Source organism: Larus michahellis, chromosome 3 (assembly GCF_964199755.1).
Source record: "Larus michahellis chromosome 3, bLarMic1.1, whole genome shotgun sequence".
NCBI classification, from domain to species: domain Eukaryota; kingdom Metazoa; phylum Chordata; class Aves; order Charadriiformes; family Laridae; genus Larus; species Larus michahellis.
In genome coordinates, this window is record NC_133898.1 from 24,706,805 (window position 1) to 24,727,126 (window position 20,322).

The following is a 20,322-nucleotide window of genomic DNA, read 5'->3' on the forward strand; positions in this document are numbered from 1 at the left end:
CTCCGTGCTGGCGATGCTCCCAAGGAAGACCCAAGTGCGCTATTGCTCGGGGAAAAGACAGGCTAATCCCTAACTCCAAACCCCTGGAAAGGTCCAGCCAGCGGGGCCAGGCGAGTCCTGCCCAGCCATATGTCAGCTTTGCTCCATCGGAGTGAAAGTCTCCCCTTTTTCGCTCTCCCAGCACTAGGGCACGGACTCTCAGGGGTACCCCCAACCCCCCCCGCCCCGCTCCGGCTGGGGGACACGGCGGGAGGCTGTGCCTTCCCCCCCCCCCCCCTCGGGGCACAGGCTAACTTACCGGAGTAAAGCCGGTTTCTTCGAGCGGGATGTCGCACGGCACAACAGCCCGCACTATCAGGACCCCGATTAAAAAAAAAGAAAAGTATATTCCAACTACACGCAGGCACCTGCTTCTGCCTAGGATCTCCCTGCATCGACGGGAGGAGAGGTATTTTAAGAGCAACTCCGCCGCTCCCCCTCCTCTGCTCATCTCAGCACGATCCCCCCCTCCCCGCCCCCGGCAGGAGAGGGGGAGGACGCCCGCCCGGAGCTCCTCTGCCCGGGCGCAAATTTAAAGGTAGAGGTAAAGCCCCGATGACTCGCAAAGCCGGGGGCGGGGGTCGCCATCCCCTGTTCCCCCACCGACCCCCCGCAGCCCCCCTAGCCTCACTCACCACATGCAGCTCCACCTGAGAACTAACGCATGGAGGAGGCTGAGGGAGGAAGGTCGCAAACTCTCGCCCTAGAGCAGCTCCATATGTCGCTCCCTCGCCGCGCCGCGCCGCTCCGGGGAGGGGCCGGGTGGGATGCGGAGGAGGAGGAGGAGGAGGAGGAGGAAGAAGAGGAGGAGGCAGGCGCAGGCGGCGTGAGGATTTAAGCCTCCGCTCTGCCCCGGCGGCTGTGATCACGCAGCATTATACAATGGAGGAGGAGGAGAGGGAGGAGGAGGAGGAGGCACCAACCCCGGCTCCCAGCACTTGCCGCCAGCACTGACGACAGGGGCGGCTCCGGCGAGCTCCTCGCCCTCCGGCCGGCGTCAAAGCTCCGCCTCGGCCTTCCTCTCCCCGCTCCGTCCCCCCCCCGCCGTCCGTCCCTCCTCCTCTCCCCGCGCTGCCCACGCGTGTCTCTGCCCCAGGGCGGGGTGGGGGGGAGCGGGCGGCGCGGCTCCCGCCGCCACCGGGAGGGGGGGGGGTTCCCCGGGCCCCGCGTCGGGACAAAAGGCGGGTGCCAAGACGCCCCGACCGCAAATATGACAAGTATCCCTGCTATCCGGCCGGGGGACGGGACTCGGCTGCCCCCGGCCAGCCCTGCTCCCCCGCGGGGCTGGCCCACGGCTCGTCCCGGTGCGGTCTGTCCGTCCGAGCTCCCCCCCCGCACCGCCCCCGCCAGGCGGGTGAAGCGGCGGGGCGCTGCCGGCCGCCCCCCGGCCACGGGAGCCCACCTGGGAGGCGAGGGAGGAGGTGGCGGCCACCCCCCCTCCGTGGGATGCTGGCTGCTAATTTGGGCCGTGCAGATCCCACCGAAGCACAAAAATGAGGCCAAACGGAGATGTTCGAGCGCAGGAAGACTTGGGGGGGGAAGGAGGAGGGGGGGAGAGAGGTCGGCACCAGGCGGTATCTGGAAAGACGACGATTATTTTAAGTTCCCTCAATTACTGCATTTGGAAAGGGGCTGTAATCCCGGCCGGCGCTGTAAAATGCCGTTCAAACACCTTACGATTTTAACTGCAGCCCCGGCGGCATCTCGGACCATTCCGGCCTTTCATGTTCCACTAAACCGTTTGTACTTCGGGAAGATAAAGCTTTAAGACCGAACATAAAGGCGATTATTAGTCATTAATATCACGACTCGTTTAGGTATTATGCTCAAAATGGTCTGTAATGATTTGCGATCAATCAAGCTGATGGTCTTGTTAGAAATTAAGTTCCATTTTCAGCTAGAAAACCGAAAAGGAAAAGGAGGATACTTTTAGAGGAAAGATTTCTTTAAGCTGGGAAATTTATCTATCAAAAATCCACATAGGGAAAAAAACCCAAACAATTAAAATAGTGAATCTGTCAAAACAGAAGGAGAGTAAAGTTATGATTTTATGGGTTCTTACAATTGAAAAGACCCCACCTAATCAGAGTTTAACACCAAGAATGGTATTTCATATAATACTCTGCTGAAGCCACTAAAACAGGAGGAAAGACCTAAAAAACTGGCCAGTTCTGGAGTCCTCAGCACACCTTTCTCCCTCCATCTGCGTTGTCAGCCATTCCTTTGAGGACATCCAAACTGTCATCCTCTGCCTGTGGTACAGAGGTAGCCCTGAACCAGATCTGCAAAGCAATTCACGACTGTTTACCGAAATTTTGATGAGTGACTTGTGAATTGCTCAGGAGCTGGCAAAAATTACAACCAGAATTTCCCCCGGCTGGATCCTTTCCAGCAGCCAGGCGCTGAAATTTGGTCCTTCTACTTGGGAAAACAAGCCCCTTCTCAAAATTACAAGTGTCCTAATAAAAAAGATCATTACATAAAATGAAAAGCTTCATTTTCTTTACAGCAAAGGTGGAGTGGTACCTGTCTGGTGGGCGTCAGGCTACTCAAAAGCCAGCCAGAATGTTTGTACATTTTTCAACTGAGTTACGTGGGGGGTTTTTGCATGCCAGATCCACCAAATTTCATGGCCATGTTCTGCCCTCCTTTTACATCAGATTTGTAAAGCGGCAGGATCTGGCCTTGCGCAATTGCGCCATGGATGCACCCAGCTGAGCAGTGCCTGCCTTCTGGAGCTCAAAGTCCGCAGCAGGTTTACAGTCCCGGTGCCTGGGTGTGTGCACGCTATCGCCAGCACCATAGGCATAACCACAAACATTTGCTAAATAAGCAGCTGAGCTCCAGGCCGATATCCACAGCCCTGCTCTTGCCGCGTTATACTCGGCAGTAAAAGGCCTGAGCCTGTATTTTGAGTTTCGAACGCTTCTGACTTTGTTAGGTTGCTCCAATTTTACGCCAGCAGAAGAGAAAACTCACCGCCCCTTCTGTTTCCTACTGTAACTCCCCTGGGCCTTTCTTGGCAGGAGTTTATAGTCACGCTGTAACTCAGATTGTTCCTCCAAACACAACTAGTACAACCTGCATCCACACTCAGAAGCGCTCTCAACCGAGCATAGGTCACGATACAAATCGATACGAGTCGAGCTCCTTCCTACACTTTGCACACAGCAGAGGCTCCATCGTGGCGGGACGAGGTTAGGCTACCCAAGGCCAATAATCCTACTGCCGACTGCTCCTCACATCGCTTCCTGTCTGGATTTAACGAGACCTTTCTAGCCAAGAAACTAAGCTCTGCAGCTCCAGAGCAATCTGACCAGAAGGTGTCTGCAAGGCCCGATCACAGTTTTGCCCGAACATGTCAGTAAGCACGGAGAAACAGCCTGTGACCGAGCCACGGAACGCTGTACAAGGAAGCGTGTCGGCAGAGACTTCCAGAGCCTGCAGGAGCGAGGGAGAAAAGCCTGCGTGTCTGCAAGGAGGAGCCACCCAAAACGCATCCCATTTTGGAATGGGGCAGGGAAGGGCTTCCCGAGGAGCGGGAGCACGGATGTAATCGTGCAGTTGTAGCCTGGGCGCAGGCCCTCCAACTGCTCATACATGAAGACGACAACGCTAAAAAAAGAAGGAACCAAACTGCATTTTTTTTCTACAGTGGTACTGACCTGACGTGGGCCAGAGGCATAGTCTGAGCGCAGGCTTATCTTTGAGCAAGGATGGTCAAAGCTTGCCTGATTGAGACCAGGTCTCCTGTAGATCATTCAAAACCCTTCCCGTGTTAAAGATAAATACATGAACAAACAGAAATCAAAGACTGGAAAGATTGGGAGGGGGGAAACGGACACGAAATTCATAGGGCAATTCATTAGAAATACTACAGACTGCCAGGTAATCTCTCCCTATCAATGTGCGTGCTAATTAGGAAAGAGCAGCAATGTTTGGTGTGCTGGAACGTCAGCATCTCTCACCTTTTTCAAAAAGAGAGAGGCAGTGAACTGCTTCCTATGTTTCTAATTGCATCCTTGGCCTTTTCCTTTCTAATTGCAATACATGCTAATACTGTGAGATTTCATCATGTAATCGTACTATACCACATCTTCATTTTCTCCCTGGATTTTATTTTTTTTTTTTGCTTCAGTGCATGCAGGAGCTGACAGGCAAACACCTAATACTGCCCCTGGAAGCGGACAACTTTTTTGCAAATAAAGACCCCATCAGCACCAATAACTTGGGAGAAGCTAAGCAAAGGGCCTCCCCTCCAGCCAAGGATGCTTGTTCCAATAGAGCAGCTCCCCACCAAGCAATGTGGGGCTCGTGGATGAGAAGCAAACACGCTACAAGAAAAGGCATGATTAAACACTGCTAAGACCTCATGCCGTCTCCGTTCAGGGGTCAATGCTGACCTTCCGGAGCAGGGCTCTTCTCATGCAAGGTTCAGCCACAAATAAAAGCAAGCCCCTCAAAAAAAACCTGGGGCGCTGCATTACTGCAGTGTGCACCTCTACATCAGCAGGGAGGGAGCTGCACTGATGAGCTGGGCTGCTTTCCTCGAGATTTCTGTTGCTTTTTTTCACTTTTTTTTTTTTTCTGGTGCAATTCTTCCACTGTAACAAGGCTGCCCCACACGTCCCAAGGCACAGAAGAATCGGTTAAAATTGAAGGAAGGAATGTCATTCCCCCCTTCTCACTCCAATTTTAGGGTTTTGGTTTTTTTTTTTTTTCCTTTCCATTTTCTGCTTTAGCTCATGTTTTTCTCCTTTAATGTTTCTGTGGCAGTAGGAGAAACACCGTTCCCTAGAATGCATAATATGCTTAATTATCATTCTCCGTTAGTTCTCTAGGAAAAAAAAAAACCTACAGGAGAAATCAGTTTAATTAATGAGTATGACCAAATGCAGCCTTAGTTGTAATGCAGTATCATATATTATATGTCCAGTTGGGCAGTTGATCTTACTCGGGTAAAATGAAGAGAGATGCAAAAAACCATGGAGCTCATGAATCAATATTCTGAGTGCAACTAACCCCTTTTGTATAGTTATTCTAAGCCTTCCTACAGATTTCGATGCCAACGTCTGTTCCCAAATACTGCTTTTGGCTTCAGCAACACAGAATCGGGCCCATACAGTCTAGTAATAGAAAGATGTTGCTTGGCAGTACCAAGGGTTGTGCCACATGGTAAATTCATTAAATAATTAAAAAAAAAAAACCAACCCTGAAGTCCACGATAGCTCTCAAATAGTCATAGCCAGTAAAAATCCCTAGTGCACGCAAGGAAAGGTTTTGCCTGAACCTAAGACTTGGTGATTTAGATGCTTTTCAAAAGGGCTACTCTTCACATATTAAGTTATTAAGGAAATATTATGGAACAGGATTATCAGGAAAGAAAAAAAATGCAGTGTGCATTAGCTGGCTTAGTCAGAGGAGGTTTTGCTGCATTCCTCATGCATGGAGATGACTCCCTCCCTCTGTAATTCCCTGTGCACTCCCAGTCCTCTGGAGACGGCTGGTGTGCATCATCCTCGCTCCAGCTGAAACACTCTGTCCTCTGACAGAGATTCGGGCTGCCTACCATTGCTGTACATCACAGAATCCTATCTTCTCGCATCTTTTTGCCTGTTCATAAATATCCCTGTTCTTTCCCGAATCCCATTCAGGCTGTATCACCTGCAAGATGTGCTTCATTTTTGACCCAGGCCAGAGTGTTCACACCGACGCCGTCTGTATGGCGCACAGGCTCCTAAAGCAGTCTCCCCTTTCCAATCTTGCTTCTCAAGACACAGTGGATTGTACTTTGCATTGAGCCTAAATGATTTTAGGCTGCTTTTCTTTCCCTTTCAGTGCTCACTCTGCAGTCTCTATCAAAAGCACAAGTCATTCTTTTCTGGAACACTTGGTTACTTTTTTGAAGAGAGGCTACGCTGATGTCCTGATACTCATCTCATACCGGGGCTGGTGGATTAAGAGGGGAAAAAAAAAAAATAAATCTGCAGATAAACCCAAAGGTTCTGTTTTACAACCGAGGAGGGAACACTTTTAACGAAGAAAAAAACCACAGAAACGGTGGGGAAAAATACAGAGAGATGGCAGGTCTTCAGCCTAATCAACCACTGGTGTAAACAGACGCCGCTGCAATCAAGCCAGAAGACTTCGGCCACCCACTAGTCTTGAGCACAAACCCAACATGAGCCTGAAAATCTTAACAACACGAAGCTGTCAAACAGGCGAGCCACACACGCTTCAATACAAAGGTCATCGTCATCATCTCCCTTATGCTGATGGACTCCTGGTTCACCAGGGGAGCGCAGCTCCAACCCATGGGGCTTCTCACGTGTGCTGCACGTATTACAACCCTTTTCTGAAGGAAAGCTACTCCAACAGAGCTGAGCCAGACATTTCTGGAGCACAGATGCCCCTCGCATTCTTCTTAAGCACTCTTGAAACCTGTAAGAGGCCTGGCTGCACAGGCAAGTTTGAGTGTGTTTAGCACTGCTCAACCCTGCTGAGATGCCAAAGTCTTGATAGACCAAATGGGGCCACCAGCGGCTTGACTAGAGGCTTCTAGAAGTGGATGTTCCTGCTCAGATTTGTCACATTAAAGCATTGTACAACAGTAGCAATGTCTTTGAGGCTGGGAGGGCAAAACCAAAACGGTGTCGTGGCTGCGGTGTTGATGTAGGGTGTTATATAGCATTGCAATATGTTATATAGCTCTTAAAACCATGTCACTGGAGTTTAATGTGTTCGTGTTCAGATGCGTTACCAGGGAAAACACACTATTTCAATCCTTATTTACATGAAAACATGGGTTAATACATCGACATCCAAATGAACACACCCACTTCTATCTGTTTCTGCTGGCTGGAATACAACCTGTAGAGCACATTAACGCTCATATACCATTTGGAGGACTTGGACATTTTGCTTAAAACTAGTTTCTGTGGTGTCTTAGAGCCACTAGATTCAAGGAATGCTTACCAAGTAAGAGAGAGGCATTTTCAAGGTAATTCAAATTTGCAGTATAAATCCTTCCTCTGATGGTCCCAGGTGCAAAATTCTTTACAATGTTTATCTGTACTCCTTTCAGACAGACAGAGGGTCTAATTTTAAGTAAACAGTGAGTGACCTACACCACTTCTTTAAAAAAAAAAAAAAAACACACAAAACCACAACCAACACACCCCTATAAAACAGAAGTTGAATCTGCAGGGACAAATTTAGAAGTTGGGGGGGGGGGGGACGGGGAAGGAGCTGGCAGAAAACCTAGCACAAGAACATCAAATGTAGCATAAACTCCCACTGCCATTCTGTTCCACTACAAATAAATGAAGATCATATAGAACTGAACTCATTGAGCCAATGCAGTGAATGCACAAGTCTTTCCGTTTTAACCCTTCACAAAATGCGTGATTTCTTAGATTATATGCAAAGAAGAGATTTAAAAAAAAAAAAGAGTGAATGAGTACCATCAGATGCTTTTACTGACTATGCCTGCGGTAATGATTCATTTTGCCTCTCTACATTCCCTCGCGCTAGCACAGCTAAGAGTCAGCAAAAGCTTGTACAGTATATACAGGTAAACAGACTGTGGGTAAAGCATGTATTTCTTAACTCTACCTAAAACCGCCCCTGTAACGGTCAGAAATGAATTTTAGCTTTCTGAAGAAAAAGGGAACTGCACAAGTTAATTTAGGTTCTCCTCTAATCCTTTTTATGCTCTCTCACTTTAAAGGAAGCTGTTCATTTATAGTGACCATTAGCCAAAGGCTAAAAGAGGTTTACACCTAATTAGTATTCCCAAGCAAAGATGAAACACTAAATCACTGCGAACCCACACAGTATTTAGGATCTATCACCAGGACAAAGAAAAAAGCTGAGAATCCACTATTTATCAGCAGCGTCCATCTTCACCTTCCTTTCACACCTCTTCGGCTCTCTTTCTTCCTCCCACAGTGGCTTTGGGGTGTTAATGTCCTTGAAATGTGGCAGGGGGTCTGGAAGAGGGGAGAGGCAGCTCTCCTGCCTGGTCACCCCCATCTCTCTCGTACCACAGCATGTGTCAGATTTCGCCTGGGGGAGAAGGAGGGGAAGAGATATGTTGTGGGCAGGATGATACGGAGCTAGGGAAGGAGATGCTGCATGTGGCGTTCTGCTCCCTAAAGCCAGTAGTGGCTTTCTGAGCCATAAGCAGCTCTCTCAAATAGTCATAATTCTCCCTTTTTTTTTTTTTATTTTAGCCTTGGTGGGGGAGCAGAGCAGAGACATAATGGGAGTACAAAGGAAAAGAAGCCAAGGGAAAGGAGCAGATCCAAGAAACAAGGAGGAAGAGCTGCACCCCCATCGATGGTGCTGCTACTGAGCGTGGGGTGGTCTCTGGTTTGATCTCTGGACAAGCAGCAGGAGAAGAAAATATCACAAGGAATATCACTGAGGCTCTCCCTGCTGCTTCTCCCAACCATGGACTTTCCCAGCACAGAGGAATGGGCAGAAAGCTCCCAAACTCCCTCTCTCTATCACAGAGAGATCCACTTTCCTGCAGAGATTCAGCTTTACAAAATAGCTTCTCTCAGTTTTATTTGTAGAAGGAAAGATGTGAATGGCTGTCTTGAGCCATCACTCTTGTTCCACAACCTGCCTGCAAGAGCGGCGAGCAGCCAGGTACTTCACAGAAAGGGGCACCAGCCTATTTGCAGTAGCTGGGCAGAAACAGGCACCCTCTGCGAGGGGCTCACAGCCAGGGGTGGGCCAAGTCACGGAGGAATGACTGTCCATCTGCTATATAGCTCATGCCCCAGGGCATTTTCTAATCATCCACATCCAGGGGACATTCCTCGTGTGATTCCTGCTAAGCAAGTCGTAATGGACCCCAGTTACTTTCCTTGCTTACCTACACCTACAGTCCAGTAGTGTTAACCTTCAGGTTAATTTTATTTTTGTTTCCTATCCAATCTGGTCTTCTGCTAACTTTTCTTAACTGGACGTTCAGCCCCTGCCATAAGAGCAAAAGAAGAAGTTAAACAGATGTCGAAGTGCTGCTAATTTGACTCCACACATATACACAAATACTATTCCCATGCAGGTCAGCAGACAGAAACCTCTTTTTGCTGGCAGCGCTCTTCAAAGGAAACTCCTTCTCATCTGAGCAGCTGGGAAGGTGCAAGCGCCCACTCCTACTCTAGTTGTGGGGTTCATCGAAAGAGCTGCCCCCCGAGAATGTCGGTGTGTTACTCTTACCAGCGAGAAGGGAAGCCTGGCATTTGATAAGTTTGTTTTGGTTTTCAAACCAAAAAAAAACCTACCCTAAACCAAACCACCTCTGTTAGAGAAACATTGTCTTCCATGAGGTGTTCAGGTGAAAGACCTCAGACTCCCAATATATTTTTGCTAGCTCTCACAGCTGATGCAGGCAAAATCATAAGAAGGAAATGCATTTGTTGTTTTGTACTTCCCCCCCCACCCTTTCATTTAGCAAAGATTCCCCTTAAATAAATGGGAGTGGGGAGATCTTGAAATAAGCCTTAGCAAGTTTTAATCACACTTTTTCTTCTTGCAAGCGAGCCGTCATTCAGTAGCTAGGTGGTTCTAAATAAAGAACTCTAGTCAACAACAGGAAATAACTCCCACAGAAAAAAAGGGCAGAATACAAACTCTCAGCAACTCTCGTACATAGCTCACAACGGCCTTTTGTTCCATGCACATTAAGTCTAAAATCTTTACTTTTCAGAACATGTTCTTGCTTTAAGTAATTAAAACTTTTTTTCTTGTTGCAAGTACAGATCCCTTCCTTGCCTTTCTCCCAAAAGAGTCACGTCTGAGAGTCTGAAAATCACAAGCTATTCCATTTCATTTAATAAGTAAGGACATTCTAGGAACACTACATGATGCCCAGGATTCTCAAAAATTACTGATGGTGGTTTTTTATCTTTTCCCCCCTTCCCCCCCCCCTTTTTTTTTGTCAGGGGGAGGTGCATTGTTGTGTCCTCAGCTGCAAACAGTTTACATCCTTCTTAACGTTCAGAAACCACTTTGTGTTCAGAAAGTACAGAGCACCTGGTCTGTGGGGATGGGGATAAAGGAGAAACCACACATCTCTAGCCACCTTAAAAAAAAAAAAAGTCAGGCTAGTGTCTAGAATCATCAGCTTTTAAATTATACAAGACATCATGGGCCAATGCCTGCAAATGTTACCAGCAAAGACCACCCATCTTCTCCTGCACAGTCTTCCCAAATTCATCAGAAGATCCTGGCACCGGGATCTGATCCAGCCATAAGACAAGTGTCACACACAGGAAGCACTGGCTGCGCTTTGCGGAGGAAACATTTTCAACCACGACCACTCCAAATGATTTTTGGAGTTTTGATAGTTCAGATTGACCTGCCTGGGTTGATGGCTACTCCTGCCTTCGCTGCACAGGTTAGGCGGACAGGACAACAGCATTCCCACTGATCCTACTCCTCAATTCTCTTCCTCCTCCCAGGCTGTGGTTCATCCTCCCAGTAGGAAAACAGCGATAGTCCCTGGCTATGGGAGAGAGCGGATTAGTAAAGCTGGTTGGAGCTGAATGCATTCAGCCTCTTCAGGCAGGAGAGTACAAGAAGATGCACTTGTTCTGCTCAAGACAAGGGGCTTTGACATGCTCTAGGAGGAAATCTTAGCTAGTATGGATTCAGGCAGAAGGGTAAGTAGGATAAAAGCCTTTAGGAGATAACTGGAAAGCAGGCTGGAGACAAAAGCAGCACAAACCAACCTGGAACAGAACATAAAACTCCAATTAACAAGGAACTTAGCCGTACCAGCACTGGATGGATGAGAAACCAAGGGAATATAAATAGGAGGAGATGAGGGGAAAAAAAAATATCAACACAAAACACCACAAGAGTTTGTTCTTGTTAAACTTTAGGCTGTGAAATGGCATCTAAAGCTGCTTTCACGGAGTCTGTCTAGCCTATAGCACCCGCAATAGCTACACAAACAGTATAGTCTTGTAACAGGGCTTTCAGGAGAACCAGCATTAACAATCTGTTGGTTTTGTTGGCTTTTTGTTTTGTTTTCTTCCCTTTTTTTTTTTTTTAATTCCCTAAAGTTTTCACTTGTAGTCTGGTGCTGTCAACAATGACGTTCTTCTATTAGGTGTCATTTGGGAACATACCTTAGTCCTACCATAGCTTCTAGTTTATGCTGAGCAAAAACGATTCCAGGTTTCAAGAAAGGGGATATATTCCCCTTTTCACCCTCAAAGAATCTTAATCTGCAATCCCTCTTAGAGAGGTAAGATTGTCCCCCTCACTGGAGAGGTACAACTCCAAAACATGCATATCACAGACTCAGGCCAGATTCTCTCTTCTCTATTAGGATGCAGCAGACGCCTGAATTTATAAGAAACCGGAGGAGACTATCTCCATCCAAAAGCGGCAGTATCAGGCCAGAAGAGAGAAGAGCCTGGCAACCTGATCCATAGTCCACAAATGGGTCCCTTTGCTTTGCTGGAGAAGTAACAGGGTTAGGGCTAGTGGGGGGGAAAAAAAAAAAAAAAAAAAAGTACAGATTGCAGGACTGAGCACAACAACATACAAAAACCCACAACCAAAATCCCTGAAAGAATATACTGGCTGACTCCATCTGGCTTTGAAAAAGTGCAGTTTTGGTGTGCCAGGTGGGAATTTTAACATGGCTGCTGCTTGATAGCTGCCATGGATAAGTCTCTGCAAGAGGTGGGAGAGCTTCTTTAGGAACATTGCTATCCTTTGTGGCAATTACCTTCTGGAGTGCAGACACATATATAGGAGATTTTAGTTGATTCCAGCATCGCTCCATCAAATCACCTGATGGGCTCTGTCACATTACAGACTGTAAAACATCACTAACTGTAAAACCAATTTCCATTTTAGAATTAAGTCCTGTTTCAATTATACAGCTTCAAGAATCAAGGTTACAGATCCAGACTGGATTTTTGTAGCTGGAATATGTGAACTAGCTCAGTGTGGACGTGCACCATCAAAAGTTTACAGGAAGAGCAAATCGAAGTTGCTTCCTAATGCAAAATGAACATGCAGACTGAAGCAACTCCACATTCAAATCTAGCCCAGAATAAATCTTGGTGGTTGTATTATAGAGTCCTCGAAAGTGGGTTCAAACCTGAACTTGCAATTATAGCCTTTGCTGGTTTAGAAAACAGATGTCACTGCTGAGAGGTCCAGAATCCTCTTGAACTTTCAGAAAGGAAGAAAAATTGATGTAGCAAAATATCCTAGAGCAGCTGTCCCACCATTTCCCTGCTCTCACCCATTAGGTTAAATACTACAACAATTTCAGTGGGACCAGCTCACTTTAAAAGATGTAGTCTCTCCGTCTTTTTCTCTCTCTCACTGAATGATATTTCTGCCCACATGCACTGACACATACAGTGTCTAACAAGGCTGTGATTCATTTTCAGTTCTAGTCATGCTCACAAGTGATGTAGCACACTTGCTGTGCCTTCAGGATCTGCGTAATTTAGCTTCATTTTCTCTGCCCCCACCCTGCATTAAGTGAAGTTCCAACAAAGCCAAGTCATCTCCCACCAACTCAGCCTCCCACCTGCTTGGGGGATGTGTACAGCAGGAGTCTGAATAATAATAATAATAATAAAATTAAATTAATTTAAAAAAAAAAAAGGGAGAAGGGGATGAGAGCTTGAGAGATACTGTGAATTGTTAGAAAGCTTTCTAACATGTACCAGGAATGAATAATAATAATAATGGGATGTATACTACCAGATCACTGAAGAAGATGCATCAATCCTGAATCATCTCCCCTAACGTGTTAAAAGCAGCCATGTGTCTTGCATCGTGAATGTCATGCATGTTCATGCTGAAAAAAAAAAAAGTGATTGACACGAAACTGGAATCCCTGATTTACAGAGGCAAACACCTCCTCAGCCTCTCCGACAGTAACCTCCCAGTGACCATTCACTTGTCCTCTGTCCCACTGCAGTGACTTTGACCAAGCACAAATGCCAGTGAAAGCTGTTAGCACGTCCCAACTGCAAACCTCTCGTATCCAGTGGCTACCATCCATCATGAATTACACGCGGTGGTTTTGTGATACAAATTACAAGCTGCTTCTGAGCTAAACTCCATGTATTTGAGGCATGAGGCCAAGCTTGAACAAAGTGAAAGACGGGCTTTTTATTTGATAAATCTCATTATCTCACTGGCATTCAAAATTCATCTCAGACACAGAAATGCATCACAAAGCAGTTCTCTAGTTACTTGGAAGAGTCAAGATGTTTTAACAAGTAAGTTAAAGGTGTTTACACCCCCATCACAGTGACAATTTCTAGCTCTCCCCCACCTTCAACCTGGAACTATGTTTTGATGGAACAGAAATCTTGATTTTCAAAAGAAAAACAAATCAACTGCATTTCTTCAGTAAATGTCCCCAGACAGAAGTGAGTCACTGCAGACTCCTTCAAGCAGATCTTAGCAATCTGCATGGTTGCCTTAATCCCTAACCAATGACACCGGGAAAGAAGAATTAGAACCAAAAGCCAGAAGGTACTTCAACATTATGGATATAATGCTGAGAGGGTGGCTGTCACCACCCCAGGCTTGTCCAAGCCTAGCGGCTGGGGAAGGTGGGAGTTCCTCTCTCTGCCTTCCCACCAGTCTCCTCTTTTCTGCCAGGACAAGCCTGAGCTGATCAGGAGCTGAAGAAATACACTGAAATTTCCTCATGGTCATTTGTTCCTGATCCCTTCTCCTCCTCAGAAGCTCAACTCTGTCACAGAAATGGAGGAGCAACCACAGCCAGGGAAGGGTTGATGTACATTTCTGATGTATACCACATATGACTGGGAAGGAACTGGATCATCCCATGAGGCTGATATTATGAAGGGCTCTAGAAGCTCTGAAACATTTGGAGGAGGATAGTCCTGAGGTTGGATACTCATTGGGTGTAACGGGTCAGGCAAAGAAAGCAGCGGACTGTCATTTCAGCAGACAGGCCGCTGCCTCATTTTGCAAATTGAAGAAACGAAGCACAGGGTAACTACGGGATGGCTTACTGGGGAAATGAAGGTCAAGCCCTTGTGTTTTGATTTCCAAAGCACTCAACACAAGTCCAGCCTTCCTCATCCACGAAGTCATTGTAAACATCCTTAGGGCAGGGCCTGCACCTCACCTTTGCTTTACGTCTGCGGCGTCCAATCTTGCCTGGTTTGCAGATCCCTTCACGCTTTCCAATAGAGACGTGCATTTAAACCTGCTGACAACAGGCTTGCTTTCCCTGGCTTCCCTGCACATCTTACACGTAGCCTGTGGATCCTTGTGAGATGAAAACCACGGTCTGTTCTCCTTTGCTGCGGATTCCCCCCTGTCCCTCCCTTCCTACTGATCCCTACACACGACAGGAGTCAGCAGCAGGCATTTTCAAAGTAGCCCTAACTCAGTCTAGTTGCCCTAATTCAAGGCGAAAGCACAGAGCTTCCCTGTCATTTCAGCATTTCCCATCTCAAGGTATGGGAGCTGTTGATCTCCCACATGAAAATGCATTATGCTGTCAGCCCAGCCTAAGGGCTGTTATTTAATTTACTTGAGGAGGTAAGTGAAAGCCCCTTCATGCAAATGCTTACAATGTGATCTGGAAAACAGCAGGCGTAATTAGATAAAATGGCAGCAAAGCCCACCAGGGAAATAATGTTAATTCATGAGGATTTTCCTCTCCACCTCCCTTTCAGCAAGATTTGAAGCCAAGGAGGGGAGAAAAAAAAAATTTAAAAAAAAAAAAATCAGAATGCACCTCAGTGATCTATCTCTTGGTGAAATAGCAAAACAGGACAGCAACCGGTGGGGTCATCTAACAGATGTCTCAGCACGGCACCTCTGGCAGCCCATGCTCCTAAGCGGTGAAGCACTGAAAGCAAAAACTGCTCTGTCACTGTCATAAGTTATTCTGACTAGAGACATAACAAGCCAACATCCCTAAACCCAACTCCTGACCAAGGCCTAAGCAGGCGATAGAGAAGATATATCACATGATAACTTCACCAACTTGCAACCCCCTGCCCCCAGTAATAGTAACAAAACCAGAGCTCTTTTGCAAGTCTTGAGAGCAGATCTGGCATTTCCAACCCACTCACAAATTCCTTCCCTCAAAAACATCCAGCAAAGGGTTTTGACCAAACCGTATCATGGTCATTGGTAAAGGAGGATGCTAGGGCACCGATACGAATGGCAGCGATGCTCTGGCAACGGCCTCGGGAAGCCGTATAGCTCCGGGTTTGTTTTCTGCCGGCTTCTCCCTCCCACCTAGAAGCCAGCCAGGAAAGTCACCTCCTGATTGCTGACCTGCCACTACCAAAATGGATTCCAATTAGCCAACTCACTCATGGCTATTAGGAAAGAGAGACATTTTTTGTTGTTGAGTAATTACTCCTCATGAAATGGCTTACATCCCTAGTTGATTAGGTCACAACACACTGTGAATAAACTGATGTAACAGAGATATCTTTAACCTGCTAAATTAAGGCATACTTTCTCGATATAGAAAGCTTAATTGAAGCCATGCATGGGGTACTTACCAAAGGCATCTAGACACAGAATTGTAACATTCACAAACAAACAGCGGTTGAGAGGGAAAGACAACCATACACATCCAACTTGCATATTAATTAAAAAAAAAAAAAAGAGCTGGTTTGTTTGCTTATGGTGAGGACTGTAAATGACTCAAAGTGAACAGAGTAGTTTGACATCAGCAGTTAAATATGTAATGGCAATATCCAGGTGGCACATATGGAAGAAGAGAGACTTTTTTGTTTCCCTATATACTTTCCACCAGCTAACAGAGAGAAAACCTCTTCCTCTAGTCAGGGATTTGCTTGTTAAAGCAATCAGAAGTAGACAAAGTTATTTTTCATGCAAAGCCTAAACAACCACATGGTAAGTGCCAGCCCTGGACACCTATGACGAGGGTTCCCAAAACACACGAAGCCCTCCAGAAGAATCTTTAACCAGGGTCAGCCCAAGTTGCACTGCAAATAAATTTGATTAGATTTTCTCTCCCTTCACAAAATCCCACCCTTCAGTGTCCCTCCACAAAAAAGCCTTCAGCTGCCTGGAGCACAGCAGCTCCACCACCATTTCTATCAAGCCATCCATCGTAGTACGCTGGTTTACTTAAAACCAAACCCACTTCCCCAAGCCTGTAAATACCGATGACCTCCTGATTTTGGGACTTGCCTATCCATTCAAAAGGAAGCCATTTGCTTTAGGGATCGTGGCCCTAATCTTTCAAACAGTTAACGCCGGTGCATAGCAGGAGCACGCGAGCACTTCAGTCCAATGTAAGCATTTGTCGAAGTGAGGCCAATATTTCCTGTCGCTGTTAAAAACACATTATACAGTTAGGATGGAAAAATATGACTGCGACATAAAATCAACCCTTCTCTTCCCATTTCGGGGTAGGGGGGAGGGTCGAGGAGGCACTCACAATGTAGATAAACGTGACAAGGGCCTGCATAGAGCGAGTGCCATGAACAGCTTTATACCCCGTTGGCTTTCTAAGTCGGGAAACCGACTGGGTGTCATTTAATCTCCTAGATTAAAATCACTTAGCGAATATTGTATTGTTTCACTGTTCTCGCTGTCATTTCAGCGTTTGGGGCCTCGCCGGAGCTCTGCTGCTGCCTAACTCGCCGCTAATGAAACCTCGTGCAGGAGCAGCTGCCGGAATCTGTGTCAAACTGCATCTGGCACCCATCTATCTTCCAGCCATCTAAATTCACCTCTGAAATCATACAAAAGCAGCCGCAGAGCTCCCTGCAGCCACTCCAACACACCAGTCTTTGTCTCATCAAGCCTGTTAAGCAATTTAAAGCAATTTATTTTTTTAATTCGCCTTGTATTTTACAGCAGCAGCTTTTTTCAAAAGAACTGAAGAAGTTTAGAAAAAAAAAACAAACCAAAAACAAATGGTGGCAGGCAGAGAGGGGGAAAAAAGTGCCTTTTTTAAAAAGAAAAAAAAAAAAAAGAAAAAAAAAGCCTGTCAGGCTCTCAGTGGACTATCATTAAACCAGTTTTGGCTGAAACTGTATGTTTAGGGGTTTTCCAATGGAGACACTCTGGTGCCTGCAACAGTCAGACAGGGAGGGGAGGCTGCTATACAATTGTTGAATTGTTGTCATGGCTATTAAATATGCTGTAGCACAAATACTCAACAGGGCTGAAGGTTTGCAGTGTATTGGCTCTGGAGAGGTATCAAAAATACTAGCATTAACTAGCAGATAACTGAGTTATACAAACATCGAATAAAAGATTAAGTCAAAAGTTTTAAAAGGTTTATTAACTTCACTCCAATCCCTTCTCCCCCGTCCTCCCCCTTGCCCCCCACTTGGGGCTTAAAGTACCCTATAAATTCAAAATATTTGACATTTACTGCAGCGTTAATTTGATCAAGTCTCCTCCAACGTTTGGGGTAAAACTGCCTCTTCTCTCTTTGCATTTTCTGCAGAGGACTGGAGTTTTGCTCCACCGTCTCATTAGGCTTACAAGCCGCAGTTTGAGAGAGTGGCACAGTAAAGCCATGACTTGCTGACTAAAACAGGTTAATGAAAAACAGGCTAGTGACTGAAATTGAAACTTCTCATTTCTCTCAAGAAAAGGGTGTATTGTCAAGATAAAGCAGAGCCTCGCGTGTCTATTAAGCAACTTTCAGAGAAGTGCTGCTCAAAACAGCAGGAACCGCAGGCTCCACCATGGGAGAGGAGGGGACGCGGCCCCTGGCCCGTCCCTGTTGGGAGACACGCTGTCCTCTCCACACCAAAACCTGGCCAGCCGCCGTGAAGAAGCATTCGAGAACGTGGTGCGCAGAGGGCATGGGATGTACTGGGCTCCCCTCCCAGGGTGGAGTTGTCCATCCAGCCAAACAGGTCATGAGCCAGGTCCCAGTGACATCCAGCCATAGAGCATGGAGGACTCTAGGTGAATGTGCCAGGCCTACCGTGAGGACACTAATGGGCAAATTTCAGGAGGCGTTTCCTAGACTGAACGCTGCTAACTGCGGAAGGAGCAGGAGAAACAGGATCTGTCAACTCATCTAATTAAGGTGCGTTTTCGCCATGCAGACTCATACACGTCTCTCCAGGCTATAAGGGCCCTGGTTTCTTGCCTCAACCCAGAACAGACTGAACGCATTTTGCATTTCTATGGCAATTTGTTCTCAGCACTTCTCCGGAAGGAGAAGCACAATGTATTTGTCCTAAGAAAATGTTTGCATGCTCGCAGATACCTTCGTCTCTGCTGCTAATTGTGTTGCGTCCATCCCCTTTGCAGCTCATCTGTTGCCCTGTTACTCCGTGCTAACGCCATCTGAAAAAACCTGAAAGCGTGCTCCTCTCCTGTGAGCTTCCCAACCTAACCACGTAGGTGAGACATCGCGTTCTTGTGCAAAGGCTACAAGTCTGGCTGCTGGTGTTGCTGCTCTTCTACCCACTAAGTGAAAAGATTTGTTTATGTCCTGCATAGAGTTATGTTATAAGGATGCCTAAAATGAAATCATTAGCGGCGAGAGGCCGAGTGAATATCCTGGATGGCCTCCTCCAGCCCCCAGTTTTGCTCTGCAGTAAGACCGACAACAGCCCCAGTACCGTGGCCACTAGGAAAAGCAACGCAGATCAACTCATTTTTTACAGGCCAACGGGCCGACCTCTGGGCAGCATTGGAACGAGTCAGCATAAAGGTGACAAAGCTCTGTATACCATTATAAATCATCCAAACCAGCCGTCAGAAAACCTGTGCGCTGATGGAGTTGGCTTATACCTTTTTCTATTTTTTTTTTTTCTCCTTTGTAAACAGAGTTCTCCCCCCCGCAACCCGACATCTCCGAACGCCCACATGGCGGGTATCACAAGGGGCGTTCTCACATCCCGCTCTCCAAGAAAGCCGGTCCTGCTAACCAGGCGCTGGCACAGCGTGCTATGCGTCTCACCGGACGTCACACCAACAGATGACGCAAGCGATGCCTGTTGTCCAGGTGGCAGTGTGTGACCTATTTCTGGGCTACAGAAGTTTGGTTTGGGGGAAACGCGCAAGTCTAATGGCAGAGCGGGGAAAAGGACAGAAATCATTGTGAGAAAGTCGGGAATGAATCCTGAATCCTATGTATCAGCTCTGTGTTTTCAGAGGGAAGTAAGAGGCCAAAATGAAATCACAGTGTCACAGCCTCGGGACCTTGCCATCAATCTGGAGTGGAAGTAAGGAGGAGAAAGCATCCCCATTGTGGGAAGTAGAAACTTTTGCTGCTTGCAGAACTAATGTCCCCAAAATCTGGTTTCCTTAACAGCACGTGGCATCAAGGAGAAGAAATACTGTAAAGACAGAGAGTCAATTCCCTCCTCCCCTGCTTTCCAACAAGCCCATTCATTCAGAAACAATCTGTATCCCCATCTGACCATTAATAGACAGTACCTGCCCAGCACCACTACCTGGTGTCTCAGGCTTTATGCAGGTATAAGCCATCCTGTAACTGGGGCAAACGTATTCTCTGTTCGTTTACCAGGTGAAGTATTTTCTTCAGTCATTCCTCTCTCACATGATACATGCAACCAAACGAGCTCTGTAGCAACAGGGTAGATTTTCACAGCTAACTCTCCCTCTTGCAGGATTTTCTTTGGCATGGGCTGAAGCCTTGCTGGTTTTCGTGTCACTTGACAGTTTTGCCATATTCTGTGGCTCCTCCGACCCATGAGGAGGCCAGCGCTGTCCTACATGTACGAACAGTATTTCAAAATTTACACCATTGCCCTCAAGTTGCAATCCAGAGGGCATCCCACAGAGGTTGGTAAGAAAAGGGAAGCAAAAACTGTTGATTTGCACAAGGCATAGCGCTCCTTTAATTAAAGGAGACTGACAGTTGGTCTGCATGTACTTTCTTGAAATTTTTGGGGCCTTCCAACTCTCCCAACCTGCTGATCTCTTCAGCCATAGGGAAGTGTCTGCAGATCTCCGTAGATAAGCTGTCCTGTAACTTCAGTCTGCACACACGGTCCCTGCAGCACTGTGGCTGGTTTGCACTACGTGTCATGTGCACACTGCCTATCTAGAAAAAAAAAAAAAACAAACAAAAAACCCCCTCTCCAAAATACCCCAATTCCCTCTATTGATTATGGAAATCTCCCCAGTTCAAATTTCCAGAAACTCCTGGAAAAGTAGGCAAGCCCTTGTACCTACCATCCCTTACAGTATCATTTGAGGGAAATTATTGTTTGAATAGTAAAGGGAAGCTTTTTTGACGGGGATAACCAGAAAACT

General features: G+C 46.7%; 1 protein-coding gene across 5 annotated transcripts in view; it reads right to left on the reverse strand.

Moving 5' to 3' along the window:
* SERTAD2 (SERTA domain containing 2) overlaps positions 1-20,322 on the reverse strand; it is an 82,685-nt gene that overhangs the window by 19,812 nt on the left and 42,551 nt on the right. Inside the window, exon 1 of one of the 5 annotated variants that reach the window (XM_074579250.1) lies at positions 675-1,035. The exons of 3 other annotated variants lie outside the window; for them this stretch is intronic. The gene's annotated coding sequence lies outside the window, so the exon portion shown is untranslated. Of the gene's footprint in view, positions 1-298; positions 1,036-20,322 lie in introns of those variants that run through there. One more of the 5 variants, XM_074579253.1, reaches the window with a different exon arrangement.